The following is a 14,171-nucleotide window of genomic DNA, read 5'->3' as shown; positions in this document are numbered from 1 at the left end:
AGTATCCTCTTGTTCAGCCAAACAGGTCAGACCCTTTCCTCCAGCTTTTCCAGGGCTCAGGGTTTTGTGCATACATAAATAAATGCTTGGGGGATTTTTTTTTCAAGGAAGTACTTTTGATGTGTAATTAATTGTTGTGGAAATCTGCTATTGTGCTGACTACAACTACTTATGCTTAAGTATGCCAAAGGTCAACAGTTTATGCAGAACCAGGAAAATTGGGCCTAATAATAAATCAAATACCTCGTGTGTGTGTGTGTGTGTGTGTGTGTGTGTGTGTGTGTACCCCACATGGAGAACTGCGCTTGTTGCTAGAAATTCTGGTGGAAGGAGGAATATGGATAACAAAGGCAAATGGTCTGAAAACTGGAAATTCTTTTTGAAAATTAACAAAAACACACAACGCCCTGGCGAGAGTGGTTGAGAGGACCTTGCGTGGATGTCCATCACGAAAAGGGCTGAACTTGTTCTGTGGGATCCCATGGTGGGGAGCCAGACCTCAGGTAGAACAGGACCTGCGGTTGGAAGCTACAGAAAGGTTGGGTTTATAACATGGTGTAAAGGAATGTAAGGTCTGAACTGCCTGAAATAGAACGGATTGCCTCAGGAAGTGGTGGGCCCACATTGCCGTTCTTCTAAATGATTCCTCTCACCTTGCAGCTTCAGCCACTTCCTTCCCCTGGCTCTTCCTCCTGGCTTTTAAGTGGTGGTTCCTCCAAAACTTCACCCCCACGCTTCCCACGAGGCATTAGCAAGCTGCCCATTCTTTCTCACAGCCCTGCTTCTAGCAGAGTTGTCCCTATCTGCTTCCTCCAATGATCTCACTCCAGCCCCACAGCCCACGGCTCCTCAGAAACAGCCTTCTGACTCCCCAGTAGCTGAGTCCAAACACGCTTCAGTCCTTGTCACCAACCCTGGAGCTGCCACCTTCCTTCCGGAAACTCCCTCTACCCTTCTCTCTCTCCCAGGGCCACACCCAACCTGCCCTCCCCTCCTGCATCTGGCTCCTCACCAGCTCACCTGCCTTGAGGTGGCTATTTATGGCCAACACAAAGCTCCTCAGGGATCAGCTCGGGCCACCTCCTCCCCTCTTTTCTCTTCTTTTTCTTCTCTTTACTCTCCAAACAAGCTCACCGCCTTTTCCATCACCACCTGTACACACGCATGGCACTCACACACACTTACGTTCAGTCCTAACGTCTGTGTGAGCTCCAAACCCGCAGCCCAGCCTCCCGCAGGACATCTGCACGAGACGCTGCAAACACCTCAGATTTGTGATGTTCAAGCTGAATTGCCCACAGGTCCCCTGCAACTCCCAGGTCAGGTCCTCTTGGAGGGTCCCCACCTGGACACATGGCTTCGTCCTCTGTCCAGTTCTGAGCTCACGCTTTCCCTGGAACATGTTCCAGGCAGCTTACAGGGGGCCTGTCCTCCAGGAAGGAAGCAGCTGGTCCCTGCTCGTCCTTTGTGTGTGTGTGGAAAATACTTACATGAGATTCTCCTCTGAACAAAATTTTAGGTGTACAATACAGTCTCGTTAACTAAAGGCACAAGGTCTACAGGTGATCTCTGGACCTTCTGCTGGTGTAACAGGAGCTGCATGTCCCCACGTCCCACCCCAGGCCCTGGCCACCATCACCTTCTCCCTGCTCCTGAGTTTGACTATTCTGGATTCCTCAGGAAAGTGGATTCATGGAGTATCTGTCCTTCTGTGACTGGCTTATCTCACTCAGCATAGTGTACTTAAAAAAAAAAAGTATATATATATATATATATATATATATATATATATATATATGTATATGTGTGTGTATATGTGTGTGTGTGTGTGTGTGTGTGTGTGTGTGTGTGTGTGTGTATATATATATATATATATATATATATATATATATATAATTGATTTCAGAGAGGAAGGGAGAGGGAGAGAGAGAGAGAAACATCAATGATGAGAGAGAATCATTGATCAGCTGCCTCCCGCACACCCCCTACTGGGGATCGAGCCCACAACCAGAGCATGTACTCTTAACTGGAATCGAACCTGGAACCCGTCTATCCACTGAACCAAACCAGCTAGGACTAGCATAGTGTCCTTAAGGTTCACCCATTTTGTCACATACAGCTGGATTTCCTTCTTTCTCAAGGCTGAAAAATGTTCCAGTGTGTGCACTGACCACACTTCTTTCATCTACTCACCTCTCAATGGGATGGGCAGGTAGGTCGTTTCCAATCTTAGCTATTGTGAATAATGCTCCAATAAACACAGGGGTGCAGATGCCTCTTCCGGACACTGGTTTTATTTTCTTCGGATTAATACCTAGAAATGGCATTGCTGGATCATATGGCAGCTTTATTTTTCGTATTTTGAGGAACATGCCGTTTTCTATAGTAGCTGCACTAACTTACATTCATTCCCACCACAGTGAACAAGGGTTCCCTTTTCTCCCAATCTTCGCCAACATCTGCCTCTTTTTCCTCCTAAGTGTGAGGTGACATCTCACTGCAGTTTTGATTTGTATTTCTCTGATGATTAGTGAGGTTGAGCACCTTTCCATGTATCTGATGGCAGTTTGTATGTCTTCTTGGGAGAAATTTCTATTCAAGTCCTTTGCCTATTTTTAAATCTACTTTTTCTTGTGTGGATTTCTTGTTTGTTTGTTTGCTAATGAGTTTCTGATATATTTTGAAGAGTAAATCCTTATCATGCATGGGGTTTGCATATATCTTCTCCTGCTCCTTAGGTTGCCTCTGTTGGTGGTTTTCTTTGCTGTGCAGAGCTTTGTGGTTTGATGAGGTCCCACATGTTGATTTTTGCTTTTGTTGCTGTATTTCTGATATCATAGCCAAGAAATCATTGCCAAGGTCAATGTCATGAAGCTTTCCCTCTATGTCTTGTAGAATTTTTACAGTTTCAGATCTTTTCTGTCTTTAGTTCATTTTGAGTTAATGTTTGTGTGTGGTATGAGATAAGGGTCCAATTTCATTCCTTTACATGTGGAAATCCAGTTTCTCCAATACCATTTGTTGAACACTATGTTTTTCTGAATTGCTGTAGCTTTGTAATATGTTGGAAATCAGAAAGTGTGATGGCTCTAGCTTTGTTCATCTTCCCCAAGATCGTTTGGGCTATTTATGTTCTTTTGTGGTTCCATATGTATTTTAGGATGGGTTTTCCTATTTGCGTAAAAAATGCTGCTGGGGTTTTGATAGTGATCGCATAGCATCTGTAGATTTCTTTGGGTAGTGTGGACATTTTAATAATATTAAGTCCATTTATTCGTGTGTTCTTTAATTTAATTAATCAACGTGTTGTGATTTTCAGTGGAGGCTCTTTCACCTCCTTAGTTAAGTGTATTCCTAAGTATTTTTTGTTGTTGTTGTTGTTGTTGTTATTGAAAATGGGATTGTTTTCTTCATTTCCCTTTCAGATGGTTCATCGTTGGGGCACAAAAACACAATAGAGTTCTGTGTGTTGACTTTGCATCTTGCAGCTCCACTGAGTTCATCTGTTAGTTCTAACAGTTGTTTGGATGAGTCTTTATAGTTTTCTACATAGAAGGTCATCTCTCCTCTCCTCTCCTCTCCTCTCCTCTCCTCTCCTCTCCTCTCCTCTCCTCTCCTCTCCTCTCCTCTCCTTGCCTCGCCTCGCCTCGCCTTTCTGCAGCATAGAAACACATTCCTGGACTCCTTGGGAGAAGGACTCACAGACACCCTTCAGATAGTCAGTAAATGTTTGACGAAGGACAAACAGCTGGATACTGTTATCATAGGGAGAAGTCATGATGAGCAGGAATTGATCTAAAGTCAAGGTAGTACAAAAAGGAGCATGTTTATTACCTGCCTGTCCCCACCTTCTGATCCCTGACATCTCCTTTAGAGCTGCAGTCTCCACAATACGTGCACCTCACCCTCTGAGTCTCTCTGCATTGGTGCTAACATCATCACTCAAGTCCCCTTCACCCGCCAACACAGGTCAAAACATCTGCCACAAAAATAAAGAGAAAAAGGAGGACCCAGGGCCATGGCATGACTCCATCTACTCCGCCTGCTGCAGAATTCTCTTGGCTCCGGGCAAAAAGCAGCTGTTGGCTAAGAGGGTCACCATTACTGTATATGAACAAATAAAGCCCACTGGGAAAGAATGCTGCTCTCAATGGCTGACGCACAGGAGCACCCAGTGCGCAGGGAACACATGTAGTAAGGATTGTGTAATGAACTTTATAATGCTTAAAAGACATAATTTCAAAGGCAACACAGCTATAATTTCAGAGGCAAATCAGTGTTCCTTAGGCCAGCCTTAAACACACCACGGGTGTCTAATCTATCAGAGTTCGATTTAAAGAAAGGCTCTCCATCCCCAGTTGGTGTGGTTCAGTGGTTTAGTATCGACCTATGATCAATTCCCTGCCTGGATTGCAGTTTTGATCCCCAGTAGGGGGTGTGCAGGAGGCAGCTGATTAATGATTCTCTCATCATTGGTGTTTCTAACTCTCCCTCTCACTTTCCCTCTCTGAAACCAATGAAAAAAAAGAGAGGGAGAGAGAGAGAAAAAAAGCTCTCCTACATACACAGTGAGCACCCATGGAAGACTTATCTCACTCACTAATGAGAGAACCAGCAATATGACTGAGCTGGTACAAAGAGCATTTGGGAAGCTGGGTAGTTAGAAGCAATGGAAAGGAAAGATGAAATAAGATTGCTAAGTTACATAGGAAACTTGTTAATGTCCTCCAGGCAACACCAGCATGAGGTCTACAGTTCTCTTTTCTAGGATCAGGAACCATTTGCATACCTTCTGAGCAGAAACCCACATGTGCATATATAACTCCATGGTTATGCCATTGCTCAGTAAATAATGTGTCCAGCCAAAGCCGGTTTGGCTCAGTGGTAGAGCGTTGGTCTACGGACTGAAAGGTCCCAGGTTCAATTCCGGTCAAGGGCATGTACATTGGTTGCAGGCACATCCCCAGTAGGGGGTGTGCAAGAGGCAGCTGGTCGATGTTTCTCTCTCATCGACGTTTCTAGCTCTCTATCTCTCTCCCTTCCTCTCTGTGAAAAATCAATAAAATATATTTTAAAAAATAAAATATAATGTGTCCAACATAGATGTGCTTTGTAAAGAACTAAATAACCCTCAGGTGGGCCTATTAGACACTGCCCAGTATGACATGGAAGGGATAACAGCCACGATTTTGCTTTATTAACAAGGCTTTTTCAAAATAATTTTTCTTAGAAGAATATTAGAAGAGTAGAAATGAAATTACCATTATTTGCAAATGATATTATTTACCCGTGGATAATTCAAGGGAGCCACAAAAGCCTTTAGAGCAGGTTATAGGCTGACCTGGGCCCCCCAATTCATGTGTTGGGGTCATAACCCCAGGATCTCAGAACGTAGCTGTATGTGGAGTTCCACCTTTGCAGAAGTGGTAGACCCTACTCCATTGTGACTGTGTCCTGCAAGAAGAAGTGATCTGGACCCAGACATGTACAGAGAACAACCACATGGGGAAGACGGCTGTCTACATACCCAGGAGAAACCAACCCTGCAGACACTGGTCTCAGACTTCCAGCCTCTGGACTGTGAGACAGTGAATGTCAGTTGTGTGAATCCCCCAGTGTGTGGCACTTTGTTACCCAGCAACCTTAGCTGACTGATACTCAGGCTCAGCGTGTCTGACTGTAGAGAGTGCGCCAGAGGCAGTGGGCTGAGATGTATCCACACCCCATTGTCCTTTACCTCCTCATGTGAGCCTGCATCCCGCAGGAGCAAGGCACCTTCCCGGCCACCACCCACTCCAGCAGCTGTGTCCTCCAGGACCTGTTCCCTAAGTCACAGGTAGGCATGTCAGGCCAGCTGCTCCCTGAGCGAGGGATTCAGACTGTCCAAAACATACAAATGTAACATGTACACATGTAAAATGTTATAGTAGACTGTCCACATTTGGAAGAAAATGCACAGAACATCTGACAGCAACTTTAACAAGAAACATGCATGATCTATACACAGGATAGGAGGCTGGAAGTGTGCTCAGTGAGGTGTGAAGTCTCCGGACTAAATGTTAAATTTAACCCAATTCAATAAAGTGAGAGAATTTTTTACTTGAAAAATTGATTCTAAAATTCTACTGGAAGCATAAGTAGGTAACAAATGCCAAGACCAATCAGGGAACAGGGTGGGGACTTGTGTTCATAGCAGCCAGCTCTAAGAGCATAGTTCCTTTTCCACCTGAGGCTGAGCTTCCCTGGCTGAGCTGAGAGAACAAAGCAGAGCAGAGCTGTCCAATGGAGGGGGCCTGGCCCAGGGCTGCCCACTGCCATGCTGTATCAGAGTTGAGCTGTTTTGCACTGAATTGTTTTCCTTCTTGACCACACCCCAAGGTGGGGATTCTGTTGGCCTTGGAGCCAACAACCACCAGTTGTCAGCACATAGTAAACATTCCACCTTGTCCTGAGGCTGGAAGCACGAGGGGAATCAAGAGATAGCTGTGGCTGACCGTCAGAATCCAGGAAAGTCAGCATTTCCCCAAAGACCACTCTGAGGTAAAATGACGCTTGGCAGTGGGTCCAAAGAGAAGCTCCCACCTGCAGGAGCAGAGTTAGGGCCACCTGGTCCTCGAAGCATCTAGGTACTATTTTTAAGAAAAGTGGTATTTTTATTAAGAAAGGTATTGTTGCTGAAACCGGTTTGGCTCAGTGAATAGAGAGTCAGCCTGACAACCGAAGGGTCCCGGGTTCTATTCTGGTCAAGAGCATGTACCTTGGTTGCAAGCACATCCCTAGTGGGGGTTGTGCAGGAAGGGGCTGATCAATGTTTTTTGCTCGTCGATGTTTCTAGCTCTCTATATCTCTCCCTTCCTCATATATATATATATATATATATATATATATATATATATGAAAGATATTGTTTCTTACAACCATGGGCCTCAGTGATAGATATAAGGAGGCCCTGGGATGGCCCCGAGGTCTAAGCACCGCTCTCCATTGTCAGAGCAAGCAGGCCTTTGTGTTACCTACTTATATTTTTGAGCCTATCCTGCCAAAGGCATGTCTATACTGCTAAGTAACAAGCTAAAGGAATATGAAATACTCCACCAGCATATTACACATTATGCACAAATCTGTAGTATGTGTAATATTCTCACAAGTGCTCTAAAGGTGGAGATTAGAATGGAAACTTTATGTGTAAAAAAGCAGGGGCTCTGAAATTTAAGATTCTTCTCTGAGACCACACAGCAAGTGGAAGGCCCAAAACTAAGAGTTAATAGAGCTCCTGGCCCATGGCCCTGGGGACACTGAGTTGTTCGTGGAATCAGGAAGGGAAGTTCAGGTGCATGTGGACCCTGTCAACCTTCATAGTTGGCCCATGCGAGGGTCAAGGCCATCGGCACTGTCGTTGGATGCCACTCAGCAACTCCGCGAGGTGGGAGTCACACACAGGCTTGTAGTCAGTGCACCATCTCTCCATGTCTGAACCGGCCCCAGAGGCTGCCCGAGAAGGTGCATCCCAGTGGACACCTGGCGGGGTGGGCGTGTCTTCCTGCTTCGTGCCTTGTTCTGGGACCACAGGCCGCCCCTTCACACTCCCAGCGGACTCTAGTCCATTTGAGCGCTGCATTGAAGCAAACTTCATGTTTATAAAACCATGAATTATTAAAAAGCACTCAGGAATTTTGTGTTCCATTTGTACAAATCAATGAGCAGAGGGCTACATTCAGCCTTTGCTTTGCTGCTTATGTTTATAAAGGCAGTGCAAGCCAACAATATCAGACATACACGGAGAGCAATCCTAGTCATGCCGGCAGTAAATCTAAAAATGGCCTTTGTAAATCTCTATGAAGCAAAGGACTAGTCAGTTGGTAGACAGATAGATTTTGTTTTTAGTTTTTATGGCTGTTTCCAAAGGTACACAAGAGTACAAAGACTCACAGAGCCCATCCCCCACATCTAGCCGGCGCTCTGTGTGGCACCTGTTGTTCCTGCGTTAACTGCTTTTAGAACCACAATATGTTCAGATAAACGAACTGAAGAACCGAATAAATGCAAACATATGTGGGTACTAAATGTGAATGGTATAAAAATGACAATAATTATTCAATAAGATCTACGTTATCAAAATAATTCTAGAATTTAGGCAGACAAAAACAAAACACACTAAAATGGCCAAAGCATTTGAAAGACCAGGCAGGTCTGGTGAGCTCTGTATTAAACTGTAAAGCCACAAAAAGAACTGTTAGAGAAAGCAGACATTTCTTATGATGTTAGGGCAGGGAAGGGCTTTCTGAGCCTAACCCCCAAAATATTAGCTAATCTGATCTAATAAGATTTTTAAAAGTAGTCACACATTTATAAATTGAAAATAATTTAAAGACAAACTATTATAATTAGTATGCACATTTGGTCACCTTGCCTGGTATAAAATTAGTGTGCATAAATCAATTGTATTTCCGTGTGAGGAAAACACAGATAGAAAGCAAAATTTATCAAAGGCAGAATTTATCTGGGAATCAATCCAACAGAAGATGTATAGAACTTTTACACAGAAATCTACAAAGTGCCATTGAGAGAAATTGAAAGTTCCTAAGATAAACAAAACCTCCTCTGTAACGTGGTAGTGAGAGACATTTTAAAAGTTCTAAGTGAATGGGAGACTTTGCTTTGGCGCGTTTTGGCCAATTCATCTGTGAACTTCAGTTACAGTAAACCCCAGTTCACTTGGTGACTCAAAACTCAGATGCCTCAGATAATCCGAGAATGAAGCTTATTATAAAACAGGGTTTGTTAGGAAACTATAGTGACTGAGCAAGTATGATTTGCACAAGGACGGACAGACTGGCGCAGAGGTAGACACACCGCGATGGGGTGGGGAAAGGGCTTTGTTTCGCACACAGCCGAGGCCCTATCTGTGGCGATAAAGGCATGCTGTGCACTTGAGCAAACTGTCTTCTAGAAAAGCAGTGCTCACTCACAACCTATTAAATTCCTGGCCATCTCCCTGTCAGGTCAGCCGTCAACTCTTTCCTCACCTGGTTGTTGTGCTTGTGGGGAGGTTTTGTGTCTTCACGAAGCACTTGGGCTGCTTTTTAACAATCACCTCTTCGCCCCCACTGCCTGATGTTTTGTTGGGATGGTCACCGTTTCTCTTGATGATTTCTCGTGCACTTTGTAATCTCTCTACGTATTAAAAGTGTATTTCTTTCTTTCTTTCTTTCTTTCTTTCTTTCTTTTTTATTGTCTAAAGTTTTACATTTGTCTCCTTTTTCTCTGATTGACCACCCATTCCCCCACCCCAGAGCCATTCCCACCCTGGGCAAGCCCCCATCAAGATGTTTTTCTTTCTCTGGTGCATTTTGAAAGTGCTGATGCTGGCGGCAGGCAGCATGGGTGCTGGGTGCTTAGATGCTGCGTCAGGTGGCTCCAAGGGGCTGCTTCTACAGGCCCAGCCCCGCAGTGACCAGTGGACCCAGCCCCTGGCCCCGATTCAGGTGCCTCCGAAGGGCCACCTGCCTCAGGCCTCTCTGTGGGCCCGACTGGGGCCTTTGTGGAGACTGCATGCCCAGTGTGGAGACTGCTTCTCTCCTCACCTGCCTCCTCAGTGTGGATCCCCAGAGCTGCCCGAGGCAGCCTGCTGTCTGCTCATCCCCACCTCAGAGACTGAGAGCCCTGCCACAGCACTTCAAACATAAAGAAGACCTTACGTTGTCAATCCTGTTCGTTTGCTTTACGGGTTTTGCATCTGTGAAATCCTTAGAAGGTTCTCCTGCTTTCCCGTGATGATGTGAATATTAAATATTTACACTCGGAGCAATATGGCACCTGGCGCGTATGTGGGATGAAATGTAGAGAACTGAACTCCATTTCTTTCCCCAAGGCCCTGGAAGCCACAGTACTGCTTATTGAACAATCAATCCCTGTGCCACTGATTTGAAATATCACCTTAATAACAGAGTAAATCATTAAGGGATTTGGATTTGTTTCTGGCTTCCTGGTACATTAGGCTGGTCTCGTCCTGCGCCAGCCACGCTGCTGGGGGCCCCACAGCCGCTGGGCCTCTCCACCAGGACCAGACCCAGGACTCCCCCCAGGGAACGGCCACATGTGTTTGATTTGTAAAGCTGACAGTCCGCCCTGCTCACATCTGTGGGCCCCCGTCCAGCCCGGTCACACTATCTAAGTCAGTCCCTCAACGTCTGTCTACTGACTGGTGATAATGACATGTCCCAGGACCCCAGCACAGCATGTAGGCACAGAGGAACGCTCGGTACCTGTCCCTTAACCAGCCGGGAAGAATTTTGACTCCTGAGCTGTCCCACCAGCCCACATTGTCTCCCCGGCAGGTACCTGTGTCAGGACAGATTGCAGACAAATGTCCTCCTCTCTCCCATGGCTGCTCAGTGCAGACCCCTCATCCACTCTGTGTTCAGGTTAAGTGAATCCTGTTCAGACTTTCCACCCCACCAACCTAAGGGGGGTCTGAAGGTGTTGCCCCAGTGACTACGGCCAATCACTGCCCAGTCGGTCCTGTCTCCCTCACGATGCAGGAAAGACTGGTGGATGGGGGTAGGCCTCGCTCACCCAGCCCACCCCTCTCCTTCCCTCCCCCAGGCAGACACCTTACTCCTCAGTACCGCTCACCTGTGGGACCCAGAATTCATTATTCCAGGTGCACTGAGGCTGCTGCTGATCTGTTGCTGTCAGTGTTGTCTCTGCTGGGTGGTTTGCTCTTAAACCATCTCCTAGGGAGGCTGCTCAAGTGTGAAATGGTGAACTTGAGTCCTGGCGATCCATGGGATGTCCTGGTGGCCTGAGGGGCCAGGCTCTGCCTCCTCAGTCTTTGCTCTTGACAGAGGAGGGAGAGGGGAGGGGGGAGACCCAACAGGAAGCTGGCCCCAGAGCAGGTCTGGACGTTGTGGCCGGGGCCCTGTGTGAGGCCCTCTCCTCCTGCTCGTGGGCCCTGCTCCCTCCTGCGCACCCCCCGGGAGTCTGAGCAGTGAAAGGCCCTGTCTCTGCCGGGAGGCCTGGGTGGACCACGAAACAGGAAATAAGGGGCTGTACAGACCCTGGAGGAATCACTGCTCTCCCAGCGCTGCAGGAGTTCTGAGGGTCCCCCCTCCCACATGGGAATACCTCCAGGTGTCACTCTCCTTTCACCGTCTGTGGCCGCAGCACACATCTTTGAGGCAGAATCCAAAATGACCGCAGTGAGAATGAAACCCACAGGAGGAGTAATTTCCCCAGATGCCCCCCTTCCTCTGCACCTTAGACTCGGCAGGCCCACAGGAATCCAGAGGGGCTGGGAACATGGTCTTGGGGGGCTCTGGGGGCTGTGGTCCAGGCGAGCTCTGCTTGCTCTCAGAGGCAGTTTTTAAGCCTTGTTTTGTGAGACATGGACCCAGGCAGAGATTAAAAATAAGAGCACAGCACTGAGGTGACAGGATGAAAAGGGTGATGGGTGGGGGTGGGGAGTGACTGAGGATTGGTCTAGCACAGATGAGAGAGCAGGGGCAGGGGCGCCCCCATGATCCCCAGGGTGGATGGAGGTGGCCAGTGGTCGGTTTTGGACTCACTCACCTGCCTGGTCACAGGAGACTCATTTCCTTGGGATGAAAGTGAGACCCGCAGCTGCCTAGCAGGGCTGAGAGAAGATCAAAGCCAAAAGCTGCTGTGCGTCATAGCATCAATAGCGCAACTCCTTTTTAAGCTCTTCCACTGTGAAATAGCTTCAGATTAAAGAAAAGTTGCAAAAAGGAACCCAGAGGCCCGTGTGCCTCTCCCCATAATGTTGACGTCTCGGATCGCCATGGCGCAATGATCGAAACTGAGAGTTTCCCATCAGCCCGATGGTATTACCGAAATGACGAACGCTGTTTGGATTTCATGTGTTTTCCCCTCATGTCCTGTTCCCGCTCCAGGCTCTCACGTTGCACCGAGCGGCTCTGCATGACTTCCTGCGGGACACCTCCCAGCGCTGGTTTATTTGCTCAGGGAGTCTTTCGAAGGACCTCTCACCACCTCATGAGAGAGAAGTGAGGGGTGTGGGTGTCCTTAGGGGACAGGCAGTTACACAATACGGCAAACATCCCCACGCATGTGCCGAGGGGTGTCTGACCCAGCGTTCCTAACTGGCTGGGGGACGTCTGGAATGTGACCCCCACGAGGCAGCCTCGGGTCGCCGCCGTCCGTGGGGACCCAGGGAAGTGCCTGGTTTTTCTCCTGGCGAGTACACACAGCTGCCTGCTCAGCCACGGGTCACAAAGCACAGTCCTTTGGAAAGGGTCCTAAACCTGCCCCGAGCTCAAGAAGGACGACAAATAAAAAATCTGGAGCGCATTAGGATACACGGATGTGTCGGAGGCCAAGTTTGACTGCCCGGTCCATTGCTGAAACGGTAAACCGTCTGTGGGAAGGCGCGGGCTCTCTGGGGTTGCCAAAGACACCAGGCTGCTTCCAAACATTCTGGGACAACTGGAAAGTCTGTCCGCCCTCAGCGTCACCGTGCGACACTTCAAAGCAGAGGCTGTCGGCCCGAGGCGTCCCAGCTTCAGGATGGCCGGTCGGGTGGACCAAGCCCGTGGCCAGGTGTCTGCGGAGCGTGGTTGAGGAGTCAAAATTCCACCGGAGGTAAAAACACAGCCCTGGTCTCAGAGCCTTCGCCCCGAGAGCCGGTGGTTTATGACCTGGAAAAGCTGAATGTACCAACTCCAGAGGACTCAGCGGTCCGGGCTCAGAGAAGTCAGGCAGGAAGCACAAAGGAGATGAAGTGGAGGAGGCTCGGTTCCCTTTCCCATCTTGCTGGGCTGTGGGTGGGCACACCCTCCCCTCCGTGCTTCCACCCGCTCACCAGGTGGCCCGTCCCCAGCACAGCGGGCTTCCCTCGGCGGCACCCTTCCGGCAGCCTGTCCCCTGCCCAGATGCCCTGGCCCATCTCTGCTGCCCAAAGACCTGCTGCTTGTCCTTCCAGACCCAGAACCCTTGCCGCGCCCCACCATATGTGCTGCACTAAGGGGTGCCCTCCTGGCTCGTTGCTGGCTCTCCTGAAAGCCCTTGAGCATTTCAGAGAAGTTTTGTGTCTGCCTACAGTAGGGGTGTCGAACTCAATCAGAGAAGGGGCCAAAATCTAAAATCCAGCCTAAATTGCGGGCCGAATGGTTTACTGAACAGTCATAAACTGTCATTGTGATGGAAACGCGGCGGAGTGCAGTGATGACAGCGCGGTGCAGGCCACATTGCAAGGCCTGGCAGGACGGATTTGGCCCGCGGGCCTTGTGTTTGACACATGTGGCCTACAGGACCCCATCCAGGTTATGTTTGATGCTCATGTCCCTGCCCTGAGCACAGGGACCCCGTGGGTGTCCTCAGAAGCTGGTTGGGTGAAGGGGCAAAGGGGAGCAGAGGAGCATGCTATTCCCCTGGGAAATGGCACTGGTAGGAAGGATGACTTGTTGCAACATCTGAGGAGCTCAGAGCAAAACCTCAGTTAATGTGGGAGAAGGAAGACGGAGCCCTCGGCACTCGGAGCCCTTCCCCATAGACTTCGGAAACGCTTGCCGTGTTAGGAAGCAGAGCCCCGAAAAGGGAAAATGCCCCAGAGAAACGAAACGCTGGTCTACAGATGCCTCTCAAACAATGAAGGGCAAATCCTTAAACACCGGAGGCGCCCGGAGCACCCATGTGGGCCAGGGCTGACGGCCAAGACTGAGCTCCACGCTGAGCTGACGCTCCTCAAGGACAGATGGCCCTCGGGGACACGAGCTGCGTGGGGAGCGTCTCAGGAGGGATTTCAGTGGTGGCAGTGGGACCGTTCTTGTCAAATATTCTATGTAACTCGGTATCGTCAAAGCCTGGCCTGTGGTGCAAACATTGGTTCTGCTCTGGCCACAGCAATTGTCGGAGGCCCATCCCTTCCTGGTGCGGCTTCCAATGCTCCGGACCTCGGTGAACAGAACAGGACCCAGGACCTGACCTCCAGCGGGAAGCTTTCTGAGCACCATCGGCTGGTCCATGTGCAGCTGTGGTACCGACAGGCTCAGGGGGCCTTCTCTGTCGCTCTCTCTGTCAGAGTCCACGGGCGCCTTGTGGGGAAGAGTGAGGCGAGACCTAAACATGCAAACTTGCCCTGAGACTCCCAGAAATGGAGACTCGGGAGGCCATTGCGGGGACTCACCCTTGCC

At 48.8% G+C, this 14,171-nt stretch overlaps 1 long non-coding RNA gene across 2 annotated transcripts; it reads right to left on the bottom strand.

Annotated features, from left to right (window-relative positions):
* Positions 1-5,098: 5,098 nt before the first annotated feature.
* On the bottom strand, positions 5,099-12,283 carry LOC123651659. Of its 2 annotated transcripts, none has more exons than XR_006740522.1 (3): positions 11,572-12,283; positions 10,636-10,745; positions 5,099-6,454 (listed from the first exon to the last, which is right to left on the bottom strand). It is a non-coding gene; the product is annotated as an uncharacterized LOC123651659 (long non-coding RNA). The 2 variants fall into 2 exon arrangements; XR_006740521.1 differs by lacking the exon at positions 5,099-6,454 and adding an exon at positions 6,846-7,612 and having other exon boundaries at positions 11,572-12,282.
* Between the last annotated feature and the right edge of the window lie 1,888 nt (positions 12,284-14,171).

This window comes from Pipistrellus kuhlii, unplaced genomic scaffold, assembly GCF_014108245.1.
Source record: "Pipistrellus kuhlii isolate mPipKuh1 unplaced genomic scaffold, mPipKuh1.p scaffold_m20_p_7, whole genome shotgun sequence".
Lineage (NCBI taxonomy): Eukaryota > Metazoa > Chordata > Mammalia > Chiroptera > Vespertilionidae > Pipistrellus > Pipistrellus kuhlii.
Note: the sequence above shows the minus strand (reverse complement) of the source record. Positions and strands in the feature narration are given on the sequence as shown.